The following is a 16,558-nucleotide window of genomic DNA, read 5'->3' as shown; positions in this document are numbered from 1 at the left end:
TTTCCAGGCTCTTGCCCATAAGTGGAAAGGTACTCACTCAGGTAGTAAATGGCCATCAACTGTGATTGGATGGACATCAGCTGTGGCTAGTTGGCTGTCATCTGTAACCAGTAAGCCACTGGGCACTAATATAACTGCCATGGCTATGCTAACAGCAAATGGGAACTAGCAAGATGGTGGCTGAACTAGCAAGCGGATTGCAGTTAGTAGGGCGGATTGCAGCTAGCAAGTGGGGTTGGTTGGTTGGCAGAGTAGCAGACAGCAGGTTGCAGATCGTGTGGCTCCTGCGTCCTGTGTCTCCAACCCAGCCACCAGCAAGACTATAGTGGTATGACTCCCCTATATATGGCTCCATGGGTGTTCTTTTTTGGCCTCACCACGTCCTGTTCTTATGTGGGGAGCGGGAGCTGAGACCCCACCCCGCATGCCACCTTGCGTGAGAAATGCAGTTTCTAAAAATATTTTATTAAGATTGTTCACCTTTTTCAGCACACCCCATCCTATTGCATTGCCCATGCTGCTTCTCCTTCCTGAAATGATTGTTTTCCTACGATTTTGTTTTGTTCTGTTGTGAATTCTCAAGTAACCATATTTCCAGAAATGTTCTCTGAAATTTCCTACTCATTGTCTGAGCGACTCCGCTTGTCCTGTTCGTGTCTCCATACTGCATCATATGAAATACTCTGTTTCTTTGTCTCACGTTAGTCTTGGAGCCCCAAAAGGAAAGGACTGGGTTGCATCTTTGCAGCGCAGTGCTCCGTAACTTCCTTGCCACTTAGGAATCATTCAAAATATATACTTTGAACTGATTCTGAACAGCACTCTGAAAATTCCAACACCTCTCATGCTGGACAAAAATTAGTATTAGGATCATGAAATGAAAGGTATTTATTGGTTTGGTTTCGTTTTTTGGAACAAGGAATATTTTAATAACAAACACATAGCAGACACTGGTTGTTTCACAAATGCCTAGTGTTTGTGCCCCATACATACAAGTGCTTATGTTTTGTTGAACAACATTGATACATAGGGAAATAGGCACACAGAGGAATCATGGCACTTTAGCAAGTTTAGGACAGAGCTTCTCAGTTCTTTATCTTGTTTGTGTTGTCATTCACTAGTAGTTGCATCCTCTTTCTGTGTTTGTCTTCCTAAATTTCAGTGTCCATCTAAATATATTCCCACTGCCTGCACCATCTGTCATGCAGGGTGTCATGCAGGGTCTCTGCTCCCACACCCCACATAAGAACACAGGATATGGTGAGGCCAAAAAGGAACACCCACGGAGCCGTAGATGGGGGAGTCATACTACTATATTCTCGCTGGCGGCACTATAGTCTCACTGGAGACTGGATCCACACTGTCCGCAACCCGCCATCCTAACTGCAATCCGCGCTTGCCAGCTCAGCCACCATCTTCTTGCAAGGTCCCCATTTTTCTGCTAGCATAGCCATGGCAGTTATTTTAGTGGCCAATGGCTCACTGGTTACAGCTGACGGCCAACTAGCCACAGCTGATGGCCAGCCAATCACAGTTGATGGCCATTTACTACCTTAGCCAGCACCTTTCCACGTGAGGCCGAGAGCCTGTAAACTGTACTCCTGGCTCTGTCCCCACACCATCAATTAAGTAAATGCCATGTCTGTAATTCATTTCCCTTGAAAAGGATGAGCTCAACCATGCTCTGTTTCTCTCATTTAGGACGGCTCCTTTTGTACATTTTGGTCCACTGCCTCTGGTGTTATTTCTCACGCATCTGTTTATTCTACACAATTAAATTCAGAGCTTTGTAGTCAGAGATACTTTTTCTATCTCCTCACAGTATGTTCAAAACGTAGGCTTGTAAAGTAATATCTTCTAGATTTCACCAATATCTGTGCTACTATTTTTAGTTCCTTGTCAAATGAACACATTACTCTGCAGCTGGAACCCTGGGCATTTGGTTCCCCTGGGTGGTTCCTTTATTTCACACCAGGGCGTCTGTGGGCTGGGCTGGGTAGCACAGCAACTTCAAGACACCTTTGGAACTTTTCTTTAGAGCCAGGAATATCCCTAAGCTACCTCCCCTGAGAGACTCACTTGATAATTGGTTCCCACCCTTGATAATTGGTTCTCTGTCACTGAACCTGTTCATTTCTTTCATAGCACTTAGGATAATTCGGAACTACAATGACGGACAATTAAGTTTGCAAACTCATCCTAATAAATATGCTTCATACCTCATTGCTGAATATCACTACGGTCACCTTCGAAGTACTCTCCTTGGGAAGCTATGCACCGACGCCAGTGCCTAGTCCACCCTTCAAAGCAATTTTGGAACTCTTTTTCTGGAATGGCTATCAGAGCTGTTGTTGTATCACCTTTGATGTCCTGAATGTCATCCAAATATCTTCCTTTCTGTATTTCCTTTGTCTTCGGGTAAAGAAAGAATTCATTGGTGACAGATCAGGTGAGCAGGGAGGGTATTCCAATACAGTTATTTGTTTATTGGCTAAATACTCCCTCACAGACAGTGCTGTGCGAGCTGGTGCATTGTCGTGATGCAAGAGCCATGAATTATTGGTGAAAAGTTCAAGTTGTCTAACTTTTTCACGCAGCCTTTTCAGCACTTCGATATAGTAAACGTGGTTAACTGTTTGTCCAGTTGGTACAAATTCATAATGAATAATCCCTCTGATATCAAAAAAGGTTAGCAACATCATTGCAACAAGTTCAGAAACGTAATTGTCAGACCTTGTATATACATAGATATAAAATATATGTAGACTGAGCACATGAATAAAGAAGTTAAATGTATACAAATATGTAAAATATGTAGTAGATATAAAGTATATGTATGTATATGTGTCAGCAATATATGCAAAAAACACCGACATGTATAGCGTACATACGTGCGTGTTTTAGGTTTTCATTTTCTCTTTCCGTCCACAGATTTTCTTTACCACAGCTTGCTTTACCACGTAACACCCAAGCCTAACACAGAGCCTGGCACATCGTAGGTACTCAGAAATATTTGTTGAATAAATAATATGTGAATGCATGAAGCTGCAAGAACAAAGAATTCTTTCCAATCTTAGTCATGTCATCCTAAGTATTAGAGTGAAAAAGTGAAAGGAGGAGAGAAGTAGAAGCATAGAAAAAGAAAGGAATCAATGTTCTCTCTAATCCAAAGTTTCACAGATTTGTAATCTGGCTCCTCCAAGAAAGGGGCTCACAGACTTCTCTGTTTTCACCTGGAGAGGGGAAAGAGGAAGACAAGAAAGTCTCTGCTGTCCACTGTTGGTGCTACCCACTAATAAAATCTACAGGTACATTAGCAAAAAGTTATTGATTTCCAAAAAACAAATTGGACATCCCTACATTTGCTGTTTCAACCTTCTGTTTCCTCTCTATGAGCACAATCCTGCTCTCTTTAGAAGATATCCATAGCATATGCACTCCTTTAGCTTACATAAAACCTCTGATCACTAAAAAGAAAGAATGGGACGTAATTAGGAGTATGCGATAGAGAGCAGTGGTCGGCAAATGACTGTGAGCTGGACTGCCTGGTTTTATCTCCCGGCTCCTCTGCTTTCTAACTGTGAGATTGTAGGCAACATTGGTAAAGTGGAGACAATACGAGTACCTGACTCCTAAGGCTTCTTATGGGATCAAGTAAGTTAGAACATGTAAAGCCCTTAGAACCATGCCTGGCACAGAGTAAACACTCAGTAAATGTTCAGTAATCATATTCTTATTCTTGTATTACCAGTTTTGCTGCTGTCACCGAATTAAGGCAGGTTTACTTCTATACAGAATGATTAAATTCCCATTCTACAGAGAGAGAATGCACACATAAATAATAGTAAGTATGAAAAAGGAAATATAGGTGTAGATGCATTATAAACGTAAAAACACATGGTAGAGGGTCAGAATTCTAAGATTTTATGTCCTGTTGATAAAGTTTTTTCTTTAATCCTTACTCCTGAAACAAAATGTTATTCCATACACCTTTTAAATACCTGATGATAATGATTACTCTTACTTCATCTCTCATGGTCTAAAAGATTTAGAGAACAGCTGACACAATCTACTTCTTAATAACCCCAGCCTTGTTAAGGAATTATAAGGAATTCAATTGAATGACTGTCAAACCTGTTCATTCAAAAGCTATTCATATTCCCCAGAGCTGCCTGAATTCCTTTATTTCATCAAGAAAGGCATTACATTTTCCATACGAAACACAATAGCATCTTTAGCCCTTAAAAAAAAGAAAGAAAAAACAACCTTCCCACCTAACTGCACCCCTCCCTGCTTATTTGTTCTTTATGAGCATATTTATGTATTTCATTTGACAAATGTTTATTTACTTTCTGTCATGTGCCAGGCATTTTATTAGGCGCTAGGTTAACAACAACAACAAAAAGCAATAAAACAAAAAAAGGCAGTGAATAAGACAAAGTCTCTCATTTCCTAAAACCTACGGTCTAGAGAGGGTTTTCAGCAATAGACAAAAACATAGTATGTCAATTACGAGTTGAGATCATTATTATGCCAGCAATAAATGGAGCGCTTGAGGCAGAAGAAGAAGAATGGATGGCAGGGAGGGAGAGGGCTGTGTTAGGCCAATGACAGAAGACCTCTCTGAGGAAGAGACATTTAAGCAACACCTAAAGGAAGGAAGGAAGCGGTCACTCAGATTGCTGAGAGCTCTGCTGCACGTTCGAGCAGAACGGACAGCAGTGCAGAAGTCGAGGTCGCGGTGTGGCAGAGAACATACACAGGGCACTGGGTATGTGATTGGTCACTGCGGGGGATGGCGTGAGAAGAAGGTGGAGGGCAGGGACAGGTCAGATCACGCAGGGTTTTCTGACTTGGGGATTCTCCATGTGGAGCCGGACACTGTTAAAAGGTATTTAAACAAGGGGGAGCATGAGCATGATGTATAATATGTTTCAAAAGATAACCTTGGTTGCCGTATGGGGAATTTAGAGAAAGAGGATATGAGTAAAATAAGAAGACAACCTAGCAGACTGCATTAAATCCAGGTGAGAGAGATTTGTAGCTTAGACTTCAGTGTTGGCGATGGGGGTGTGGAAAACTAGATAGGAGAGGTGCTTAGGTAGAAATGACACAATGTGATGATGGGTTAGATTGGAAAGGGAGGGATTATGTGTGACTCTTAAGTTGCTGCCTCAAATACTAAATGATAGTTCATTTACCATGAAGGAAAACCTGGAGAAGCACCACGAGTTCTGTCTCGATCGGGTTAATTTCATGACATGTATGTGACACCCCAATGGAGATGTTACATAAGCATTTGGTTATACTGATGTGAAGCTGTTACACAAGTGAGCCAAAGATGGCCTTGTGTATTGGTCTCTAGATCTTTTATTTTTTCACTGCAGGCCCATTAGCTCAAAAGCCTGCCAAAAACAAAATCAAATTTTTACACATCCATTTATGTTTAAAATAGGCCAAACAAGCAGGATTTTTTTTGTTTGTTTTTTTAGCCGTTTAGAGCCTGCCTGTTTTTTATACCTCCACGAAATCTCCCCTCACATCTGCTAGCAATAGATAAACCCTGGGCCATGAAGACCCCCAGCCACTGCTGCCCTTCTGAGCTCTCTGACCCAGAGGCTGCCTGCCACGCATGTGCGCAACATTGCCTATACACAGAAGCCCCCTTTCCAATTCCCGTCTCTCGCAGAAATTCCCTCATCCTCCTCGGCTTCTGAGTAGCAGCCATGAGCCTTTGTCTCTAAACAGACTCCTGTGAGGGATCTCCCCAATCTGTCTCAGCTGCTCCCTATAAAGTCTGTGTACGCTACTGCCACCTTGTGGTCAAATCTTTTTCCTTGCTCAGCCACAAAATCCCTTGAACCCTTTGCAGAAGCTCAAAGGAAAAATCTGCCCTCAGATGTCTGAACCGAAATAATTAGCATAGAGATGGCATTAAGGCCATGAGAATGAATGATAATATTCCAGGAGGAGTGTATAGAAATCAGGCAATAAATCTGAAGGACTAAATCTGAAGTTTCAAAATGTGATCTCTAGTGAAGAGGGAAACATGCACATGTAACAACTTGACTGGCTCCTCTAGGACAAAATCCTGTCTCCCCCAGGCTAAGCCAAGCTGTGTCATAATGAGTGCCCTTTTTTCTGCTTCTGGATATTTCTGTATTACTGTTCTACCACACATTTCTGGAAGTATCTGGTTGTTAACTGTCTGCCTCCACATGAGGCTGTCTTTGAAGGTAGAGCATGTGTTCATCTCTAAATTCCAGAACTCCACCACAGCACCTGACGCAAGTTGCTAGATAAAGATTTTCTGAATGAGTGACTGAACAAATGATAAAGTATGCAATCTATTAAAATGGGTATAGAAAAGGGTAGCGCTGATAAAGTGGTGATAGAAGTTTTCAAATGGCTAGGGAACATGAGGACACCTTTTGCTTTCCTACTATCCAGTCCTCTTTCTCAGTCTGAAGTTAGATTCCACTCTCACCCTGAACAGAGACTGTGGGACATCGGGCTCACATATTGTACCGTAGGAACCATATGTAGAGATAATGGAATAATGTGAAAATATTTCAAGTAATTGGAAAGGCAGCTGGTTCATGATGGCATAATACTGAGGGTCATTTTAAAGTATATCTTTTAATATTATACTAATTTGGTTTTGCTTTCTTTCAAGAAATTTAAAATGAAGAAAAAATGGCATTTAGGTCAAGTTGTATGTAAGATCCGAATCTGAGTCACCTTTGAGGCAATTCTCTATTCTTAACTAGAACCCGTTTTGTGTTTCAGCGCTGTTATCTTTTGAGTTTTCATTTAAGGGAGCAAGGCTGGTCCAAGAACGGCATGAATGTGTTAAACCATCACTTGCATAAATTTTTTTAATAAGATACATATTCATCTTTCACAATTTGTCCTTCGAAAACAAAAACTAATACTAGAGAAGTCTGTGACCTCTACGTCAGAGTATATAATGACTAAGGTAGAATAATCATTGATAAATACTTCATAATAAAAAATAAATGGAATTCATTAAAGATCATGGAGGCTAATATTGTAGTATAAATTTATATCCACAGAAAGTTTCTGATATGTGGTGGTACAATATTCTCTACTTCCTTAACTATGAAACAAAATTGGTTGTAAGACATTATTAATGAAAGCTTTACAGTATAAAAGACAGCAAGTTTTTGGATATTATGAGAAGTACCCTGATTTCAAGATTTAAAAGTGTAATAAGTGTGTCTTACAACTGACTTTTTAAATAACTTGTGCATTACACCTAATAACTGAACTGAATTAATTTCTATGGCTGAGGGGGAATGGTTAATAAATGTTTTAGAATTCTGTATTTATGTTATGTAATGATTTATGATTATATATAACTGTAGATAATTACATATTAACTTACATAAACATTATGTTTTACTGACTTAGGAAAAGCTGTGAAAATACTGAGTGAGGTGGTCCCGCCTTTGACATATAAACAACGAAAATTATAGACCTAAGTATAAAAATCCCACACACCATTTTAGTATTGTTGCTCTCAGTAAACATATTTCCATAATAATTTACCATTTACAGAATGCTTTCTCAATCATTTCTCAGTGATCTTATTTTATCATTAGATTCGTAACAGTAGGGGATATAAAGACAACAGAGGTTGCACATTTAAATATGCGCCCTAAGTACTCATTTCCTACTTGTTCTTTCCTGATAAAAGTTGAAAAGAAAAAGGGCCAAAAGTTTAAAAAAAAAGGGTACAAGTATCTGGGCTGGCTGGTGGCTCAAGTGGTTGGAGCTCTGTGCTCCTAATGCTGCAGTTGCTGGTTCGTATCCCGTTTATGCCGACTTATTATTATTACTCTCAGTAAATATATTTCCATAATGATTTACCATTTACAGAATGCTTTCTCAATCATTTCTCAGTGATCCTATTTTATCATTAGATTCATGACAGTAGGAGACATAAAGACAACAGAGGTTGCACATTTAAATATGCGCCCTAAGTATTCATTTCCTACTTGTTCTTTCCTGATAAAAGTTAAGAAACAAAAGGGCCAAAAGTTATTAAAAAAGGGCCCAAGTATCTGGGTCGGCTGGTGGCTCAGGTGGTTGGTGTGTTGTGCTCCTAATGCTGAGGTTGTTGGTTCGATTCCTGCTTGCACCAACTTATTATTGTTGCTCTCAGTAAATATATTTCCATAATAATTTACCATTTACAGAATGCTTTCGCAATCATTTCTCAGTGATCCTATTTTGTAATTATATTTATAACAGTAGAGGATATAAAGACAACAGAGGTCGCGCATTTAAATATGCACCTTATGTGTTCATTTTCTACTTGTTCTTTCCTGATAAAAGTTAAGAAAAAAAAGGCCAAAAGTTAAAAAAAAAAGGGCCCCAGTATCTGGGCTGGCCGGTGGCTCAGGTGGTTGGTGTGTTGTTCTCCTAATGCCAAGGTTGCTGGTTCGATTCCTGCTTGCACCAACTTATTATTGTTGCTCTCAGTAAATATATTTCCATAATAATTTACCATTTACAGAATGCTTTCGCAATCATTTCTCAGTGATCCTATTTTATCATTAGATTCATGACAGTAGGGGATATAAAGACAACAGAGGTTGCACATTTCAATATGCGCCCTAAGTACTCATTTCCTACTTGTTCTTTCCTGATGAAAGTTGAAAAAAAAAGGGCCAAAAGTTTAAAAAAAAAAGCCCCAAGTATCCGGGCTGGCCGGTGGCTCAAGTGGTTGGAGCTCCGTGCTCCTACTTCCGAGGTCGCCGGTTCGATTCCCACAGGGCCAGTGAGCTGCGCGCTGCCCCGGGGTGCTGTGAGCTACCGTGTGCTGCCATGAGTGGCCAGCAGCCAGTGTGTGTCGCTGCGGAATGCAGCTGAGCGGCTGCTGTGTGCTACCATGTGCTAGCCATGAGTGGCCGGCAACCTGTGTGGCCGCAGCCATCATTGTGCTACTGTGTGTTGCCGCGGGCTGCTGTGTGCTGCCCAGAGTGGCCGGCACCAGAGTGTCCGGCAGCCGGTCTTGTGCTGCTGTGTGCTACCCTGGGCTGCCACCGGGCGGCAGCCAGCCTCAGGCTCAATACCAGCCTCACCCCTAATACCAGCATGGGCCAACAACTAGACTGAGAAACAACGGCTTGAACTGGAGGGAAGGGGGAAAATAATCTGGTTGCATAGTTGAATGAATTTCTGGATTTTTGTGAACATGGAAATGATGATCACTAAGAATGATTTAGGCAAACGAGAAAGTCTATTTTAGGGATTCTGTTAAGAGAGTATATTTATGAGAGATGAGATGCATGGGATGATGAGAGGAAAAACAAGTGAAGAAATAAGTGAAGAAGTAAACTCTACAACGTGCTTCTACTTTTTTGTTTCAATTGTTTTCTCATAAGAGAGTTGCCACTTATTAATAGAGCTGATTGGCAGATATGAAGTGGAAAATTGTAACTGATTTTGCCAAGCTGGGAAATCAAAGATGGTATAATTCTCAAAAGCAACTTTCCAATGACATAGAACCTAGGTAGTTTAAATAATCTTGTTGAAGAAAAGCATTCAATTTAAATTCCAGGCCTCGCATGAAGGTTCTCACCATGCAAGCAGACTTTTCAAACTCTCCCCATCTCTCTCATGCCTTTTGAGAGTTTTGATCTAAGTTTATCCTCATTAGGACAGGACGTAATTTCATGTGATATGTAACTCTAATACTGAAACCTCTAAAAACCCCAGCTACAGAATTGTCTGTATGCTTAGTAAATTTACTCTTGATTAGTAACTACACTGTTCGTTTGTTCTGAAAAGATTCACTAACCCTTTGAACGTTCAAACCTCTCCGCACAGGTTATATGGTATTAAAAGGAGGGAGAAGAGGAAGCAACTGTTGAAGAGAAAGTCCCCGTGAGTCACCACTTCCCTTCCTTTTATCCCCACACCTTCTTCCATTCTTGCCCAAGTCACCTCTGACTTAGATCTAAGGGGCATTTTCTGAAATCACAAAGACCTTCTATCCTTTGTTTGCCAACAGGCTAGTGTATCTATTTTAGAAATTCTTACATTTTTTGAGATTATGATATTCCAAATTTAAATTTTTGGTAGACACTCCCCACCCCAAAAAAATGTGTTCTTTGAAAAATATAGATGCAGTGAAGTAATAGGAGATTAACTCAATAAGAAGCAATGAAAATCTAGAGAAATTGGTAGGCAACGTTTAATCTCAGGCACAAGAAGTTTTTTTTTATTATTTATTTTGTTAAATTAGCAAACTCTAGCTGCATAAGCAGGGAATTAAATATTGGTGGAAATTCAAGACAGGGTTTTTTTTGTTCCTAGCAGTTAGATATAAAATAGATAATAACCGGAAGAAACATGAATAAGTGACACAAGTTAAGAGGCTGCTGCAGTAATCCAGATGTTCCTTTATCAAAAGCAGTTTATAAGTATCCACAGTATTAATGGCACTTTATTAGAGATAAATTAATGCTTACTTGAACTAGGGCAGTGACTAGACATGAAAATGGTCCTATTGAATATTAATGAAATGATTCAACCAACTCAATGCCCATTTTTTCTTGAGGCCTTTATTCCTACATTTGCTAGACTTTACATATTTGAAACAAATCCACCGTTTCGGGATGCTTGCCTAAAATAAATTGCATTAAGAATCACGGGGAGAATTTTGCTGATAGTTGCCGATCAACTGCTTCTCTGTCTGTACCGAGATGACATACTCTTCTGAGTTAAACAGCACCTGGTTGTAAAGAAGAGGGGTAGGAAAGACGGTGGGGAGCAGTGCAGCTTCCTCCAGGTTTTCTCAAAGGCTCTATTTCTGTCGGTCACCAGAGAATTGAAATCCGTCCCAGTCCTGCAAGAATGTCTCTAGTGAGTTGTGAGGTCTGTTCATTAAAAGAAACGAATGAACCGAATAGCCACGATTATTGATCATTTCTGTCCTTATGGCTGTAGACCGGAAGTGGTTTTCAAGGGTCCCAAAAGCAATCTTCAATTTTTTCTTTTTTCTTAATTTGACCTGCAGCATTGTGGACACAACTCATTCTAGCTACATCTGATCTGTTCTATCAGGCCATTTGGAATGATTGCTAATGAATAAAGGAACATATTTGAAAGCCTTTTTAATCCCTCTATATACTTTAAAATTTATATTTAACTAAATAAAAGACAAGACACCTAGATTGACAGAAAACTAAATTTTAGTCCCATTTCTGACTTTGGCTTGAAGCGTGGATCTAAAAAATCTAAAAGATCCAAGAAATCTAAAAATGTGGCTGAGAAGTGAAATCTCTCAGACATTCTCCTTCTACCTTATTCACATAATATTCACCACTTGGAATGTTTAAAGTAATATTAATTACAATCACTTGCTTCTTTGGTATTTTATAAAACTGTTGAAGAGGTGTAAATGAGTTTTCTATTAGGTAACTTCTTTTCGGAAGTATAAGATATTCAAACATAATCAGTGATCAAATCGGCAATTTTAAATACTTGATTAATATAAAAATATCTCAATCTATACAGTAATATATACTCTTTTCATAAAGAATTGCCCAAATGATCAGGTTTTTTCCCCTCTCATTTTCTCACATTCGGCAAGCATTTGTTGATCCATCTATGTGTTAAGTGCAGTACCAGGGACTGGGCACGTGGGGGTGTATAGGACAGCTCCCCATTCTCAAGGAGTTGACAGTCTAGTAGAAGAGACAATCATAAACTGGGACACACAGAAAATGTAAAAAGTACGACCACAGAGATGAGCACTTCGGAGAATATATAAGTCAGGGTAAGGGTTTGTATTGTAATATTGTTTATTCTTTTTCCAGCATATTTAAAATCCTGACAAAAATCTCAGAAGTTTCCTATGAAAAACGGCAACGTGAACATGTGACTTTTATAAACTAGTCAGTGTTTTCACAGTCTCTAAAAGGCTTAAAGGGATCTACTAGTTTCTTTTATGTAAATTCATCAAATATTTTCCACATTTTGACATTCCTAGGAAATCTTTTAAAGCCCACCACATTTTATTTTGGGAGTATCATTCTGAGTCAAAATTACTGTATTTGTCCCCCCTCTCCACCCCCCCGTTTCTCTCCCAATTTTTCCCTAAATAAGTCTAGATGCATTTTTTTTCTTTGGCTTGTAAATATGATTTATCTGCTTTTAGAAGGAAAGAAAGGGAAACTGAAAAACCTGTGGTGCATTTTCTGCTTCAGTAAATGGGTCACAATTTGTCAAATACTGAATATATTAAGCTTTTGTGAAGTTCTGTTTTTCTCAAATACTGGTTTGCCGCACTGGCTATCAAAGGGTAATTTATTTTGTTCTAAGTAAGCTTTTACTCAGTCCTTTTTTTCTTTTTTTTAATGTCAAATTATGAATACTTCAAAAAAGATAACTCAGATAAATTAGAATGTTTAAAGAAAAAGAATATTGCTTTTGACTTACATTTGGGCAAGTGCACCCTGCCCGTCACATTTGGAGATGATTACTGCAAACTGAGATCCGAAAAATATCTGACTTATTAATTTTCTTGTGGCAGTGATGAATTTGAGGTGATCAATCCCTGAGAAAAATGGCCCTGTCAAAAAGTAGCTTCTACCAACAGGAAGATCAAAAGTTGCCATCCTCATGGGGACTGAACCTAGAGCACACACACCAACAACTGTAATTACATAGAAACAAAGGTACGAATTACGTATAATCAAGAATATGCCATTCACATTGTTTTTAACTGTTTTTAAATTTATACGAACGTTTACTTTTTGACTCTAAATTATTTTTTTCAGAATTGTTTATTGCTACAACCTTATTTATTAGGATGAACTCAATGTCATTCCATTAAACTTCTCAAGTAAAATGATAAAATAGGACATGTACACATTCAAATTCAAGAAGTTTTTTTGTTCTAATAAAGCACCTAGCACAATGTCTGGAATAGCATAAGTTCTCCTTAAATTTCTTCTTCCTCCTTTTCTCCAGTCTATTTATCATGATAAATTATTTTAAGTGGGGCTTAATGCTCATGCTAAGACTAACCCAAGTGTCACATAACACAATCTTTTCCAAAAATCATTTTGGTATTAAAATAATATTTATCCATTGCTAGGTATAGTAAAATTTATTTTAATTCACAAATTTGTATTGGCCATATCACATTATTTGGCCAATCTTTTCAGAAACACAGGCATTTCTTTGTTCTTTTAGAACATTTCATAATGCTAAAAAACCACCGCAGCCCTGCTAAAGGAATAAGTGGGCATGCAAATGGACACTAATACCTTCATCTTGGAACCAACTTTTACCTTCTTCCCTGTTTACATCTATTTTCATTTCTCTTTCAGAACCTGTGTTTACATCTCACAAGAGTTTCATAATCTTTGAACCAGTAATCAGTTGAGTGCCCTCTGCCTTTGTTGATTGATTTATGGCTTTCTTCCCTCCTCTGTTTTCAATCAAATGACTTCCTCCTGACTGGGAAAAAAAAAAAAAGAAGAAGAAGAAAAGAAAAGAAAAAGAAAAAACATTTGAGACAAACTCAGATCCTGACTCACATTTTGACAATTTGTGTTTTCCCTATAACCACCATCCTAGATTCAGGTCTCCATGACCTCACACTTAAGTTGTTGACAACACATATTACCTCCCTGCCTCCAATCTCTTTTCACCTGATTGCCCTACTGACAGAAAGCCTTAGAAGCATTTCTGCCATATTGTTGCTTCCAGCTTAAAATCTTAGATGATCTCTTATTTCTATCAGATCAAAATTCCCCAGTTTGACAGTCAAGGGCCAAAACTAACTCATCTTTGATAGCACTGATATATTATTTGTCACAACTCAACAGATAGCCCTGTACACAGTCACAAGCACATGTATTTGATATTTAAACTTGTCTCAGCCACTATTCTGAAAATATTTTCTGACCCTTCCCCATTGTCCCTGATGTCAGTTAGGTATACCTCCCTTCCCAGAGTACCTCCGGCAAATACGATTTCCATCAGAGAGTGGAACATACTGTGCTGTCATTTTTTGCTTATTTGTCTGTATTCCTCCATTAGGATGTAAGTTTCTTGTGGGCAGAAACATGTCCTACTCATCTTCATAGCTCTATCTAATACCTACCAAAGTACTGGCATGTAGGAAACGTTCAAAAATGATTGTTGAATAAACAACATTTCCTGAATTAGGTATTGTGTTTCTGATGCCAAAAAACTTACTGATGTGTCGCTTCTGGGTGAAGTGCTGCATTTCTCTTACTTTATCTTTTTTCTACCTCCTAAACTTGGATCAAATTTAACTTCTTTGAAAATAGTCAGATAGTCATCAAAGAAAGGGAGAAATGTGACTTGGGGCTTCCAAGATAAAACTTAAAATAATTTGTTTCTAGCAATACTGCTTCTCACTAAGGAGCTTAAAAAGCCACAGAATCGAGAGACAAATAGGCAGTGTGTGCAGAATTGTGAAATTCTGACATACAACTTTGGCAGTCAGCTCGGCCCCTGGAAACATTCATCAAACTCCAAGATATTATTTGGGGCAGTTTACGTCCTCCATGCCTAGAGCCCCAGCTCTTGGTAATATGATATGATCTATTCCCTGTTCACCTCTCTGGCCACTGTCTCCTGGCCACTTTCTTCTCTGGCCCAATGTCTGAGGACTCCTAAGAGAGAAAACCCAATACATCGGTACTTATTCTAACGTTTCCTCATTTCAAGCACAATTTCAGAATTTCACTCTGCTCTATAAGCATATACCACACTGTTGCCATAACACAACCTTTTATTGCACGTGAGAAATTTCCCAAGAAGCCTTTCTCAATCCTGTACCTCTGGTTTGGTTTCAGGTAGTCTCCTCCGAAGATAATCCTGTTCACCATGGAAGACATCGGGACTTCCAGTACTTGGAGCTGGGGGCCTTCACCAGAAAGCCGTCATCCATCTGTGTTTTTGCTCTTCTGTTCCTGAAATCCATTCAGGTCCAAGTATGAGCTTCAGTAACCAGACCTTGTCATACATCTGTAAAATTGGGAAATAAAGAAGTCTTTAAACTATGTATATGTTTACATTTCTTTCTACTAGTCTGATTTCTTGCAGCTCAATATAATGCTTAACAAGTAACTGAAGAAGCAGAAATAAGACAGTAAAAATAACAGAAATTTTCAGTTGCCATCTCATTTTATAGAGCATTATGTCAGTACATAGCTTTTGCTATCACTTTGAGTTGATGGTAGCTAATTTTAAAATTTCCTTACTGTTTTCAAATGTGGATTGACCCACAAACCCGTAAATGGTTGCAAGTACTATTTGAGAGAAACCATTAACTCAGGTGTAGGGATATGAAACCACTACAAGATTAGATTTGACAAAGCAAGATCTGTAAAAATGTATTTCCATTGACAGTACGTAAAAATAATGTGGACTCTTACAAGGAAATTTGAAATTTATCAGATAAGACTTACCAGAGAAGTAAGTTTTCACTATATCTCTTCCATTTATTTTCAAACACGTTCATCTTTATTCACAGATTAGATGTGCTGTACTTTAAAATTCAGCTACATAGCATCCTAGTATTATTATTGATCAGAGAGTCTCAGAACATCTATAGCTCTTTAAAACAAATGTAGACCTAACACCCCAGAACCCATTTGCCCAAAAGGCTTAGTAAACTCCCAGAAGTCACTTTCAGGATTTGACATTTTTTTTCAAGGTTGTGTTTTCTCACAGAAAGGCCATTTCTCCCTAAGGCATATCTCTATTAAATGAATGCTGAATCGTGTAGCCTTCTTGATTAGTGAGACTGGATTCTTGTTTTGCTTCTCTTTGCCACAAAATAAGAAACTGAAAGAATGCCAATATTTAGTCTTTGATTATATGTGGGCATGCGGGTAGTGGGAGAACATATGCCAACTTGAGGACTGCAAAGCTGCTTAAATAGTGTTTGGGGCATAGCGTCCTCCATGTTCGGAAAATAGTGAGGGCTCCTGTATTATGCGTATAAGTGCAAGCAGGATAGTAAGGACAATATCACCTCTAAGATTTCAATGACATTAAATTATTGGGTTGATTAGAACAGCTTCAGAATTAGTTATTTTCCCCATCTCCATTATTTTTACAGATCAGACTTGACTGCTTGTGCTGATTAGATAGAATAAAAGAAAATCTATATAAAAATTGAAAAGTTTATGCACTTTTTACATGTTAGTCCTTGAGCTCACACACACAAAAATTATACTGCATTTGCCTCTTTTCAAATTACCACGGCACAGTTTTCAAAAGAACCTGGAAAAAAAATAAAATAAGTACAATTTTCAGGTGGTCTACTAGACTAAGGGCCAAATGAGAACTGCATACAATACATACAATACACATACATTATGTGCTAGGAGAATTCAGAAGTATGAGCAATCCCTGAGGAATGAAAAGTCCAAGAAGGCTGACGGAGGTGGAGCTTAGACAAGCAAAGAGGGAAACGGAGCATTTCAGGCATGCAGTTTGTTCGATGGAATGGAGATGGACCCATATTGTTTGGGAG

At 38.7% G+C, this 16,558-nt stretch overlaps 1 long non-coding RNA gene across 1 annotated transcript in view; it reads left to right on the top strand.

Moving 5' to 3' along the window:
- The window catches only part of LOC117016138 (uncharacterized), a 29,296-nt gene extending 14,236 nt beyond the window's left edge, over positions 1-15,060 (top strand). The window contains exons 6-7 of the long non-coding RNA XR_004421834.1: positions 12,569-12,713; positions 14,871-15,060. This is a non-coding gene — a long non-coding RNA (uncharacterized LOC117016138). The remainder of the gene's footprint in view (positions 1-12,568; positions 12,714-14,870) is intronic.
- Positions 15,061-16,558: the final 1,498 nt, after the last annotated feature.

This window comes from Rhinolophus ferrumequinum, chromosome 3, assembly GCF_004115265.2.
Source record: "Rhinolophus ferrumequinum isolate MPI-CBG mRhiFer1 chromosome 3, mRhiFer1_v1.p, whole genome shotgun sequence".
Classification (NCBI taxonomy): Eukaryota; Metazoa; Chordata; class Mammalia; order Chiroptera; family Rhinolophidae; genus Rhinolophus; species Rhinolophus ferrumequinum.
The sequence above is the reverse complement of the archived record's forward strand: the minus strand, read 5'-3'. Positions and strand labels throughout refer to the sequence as shown.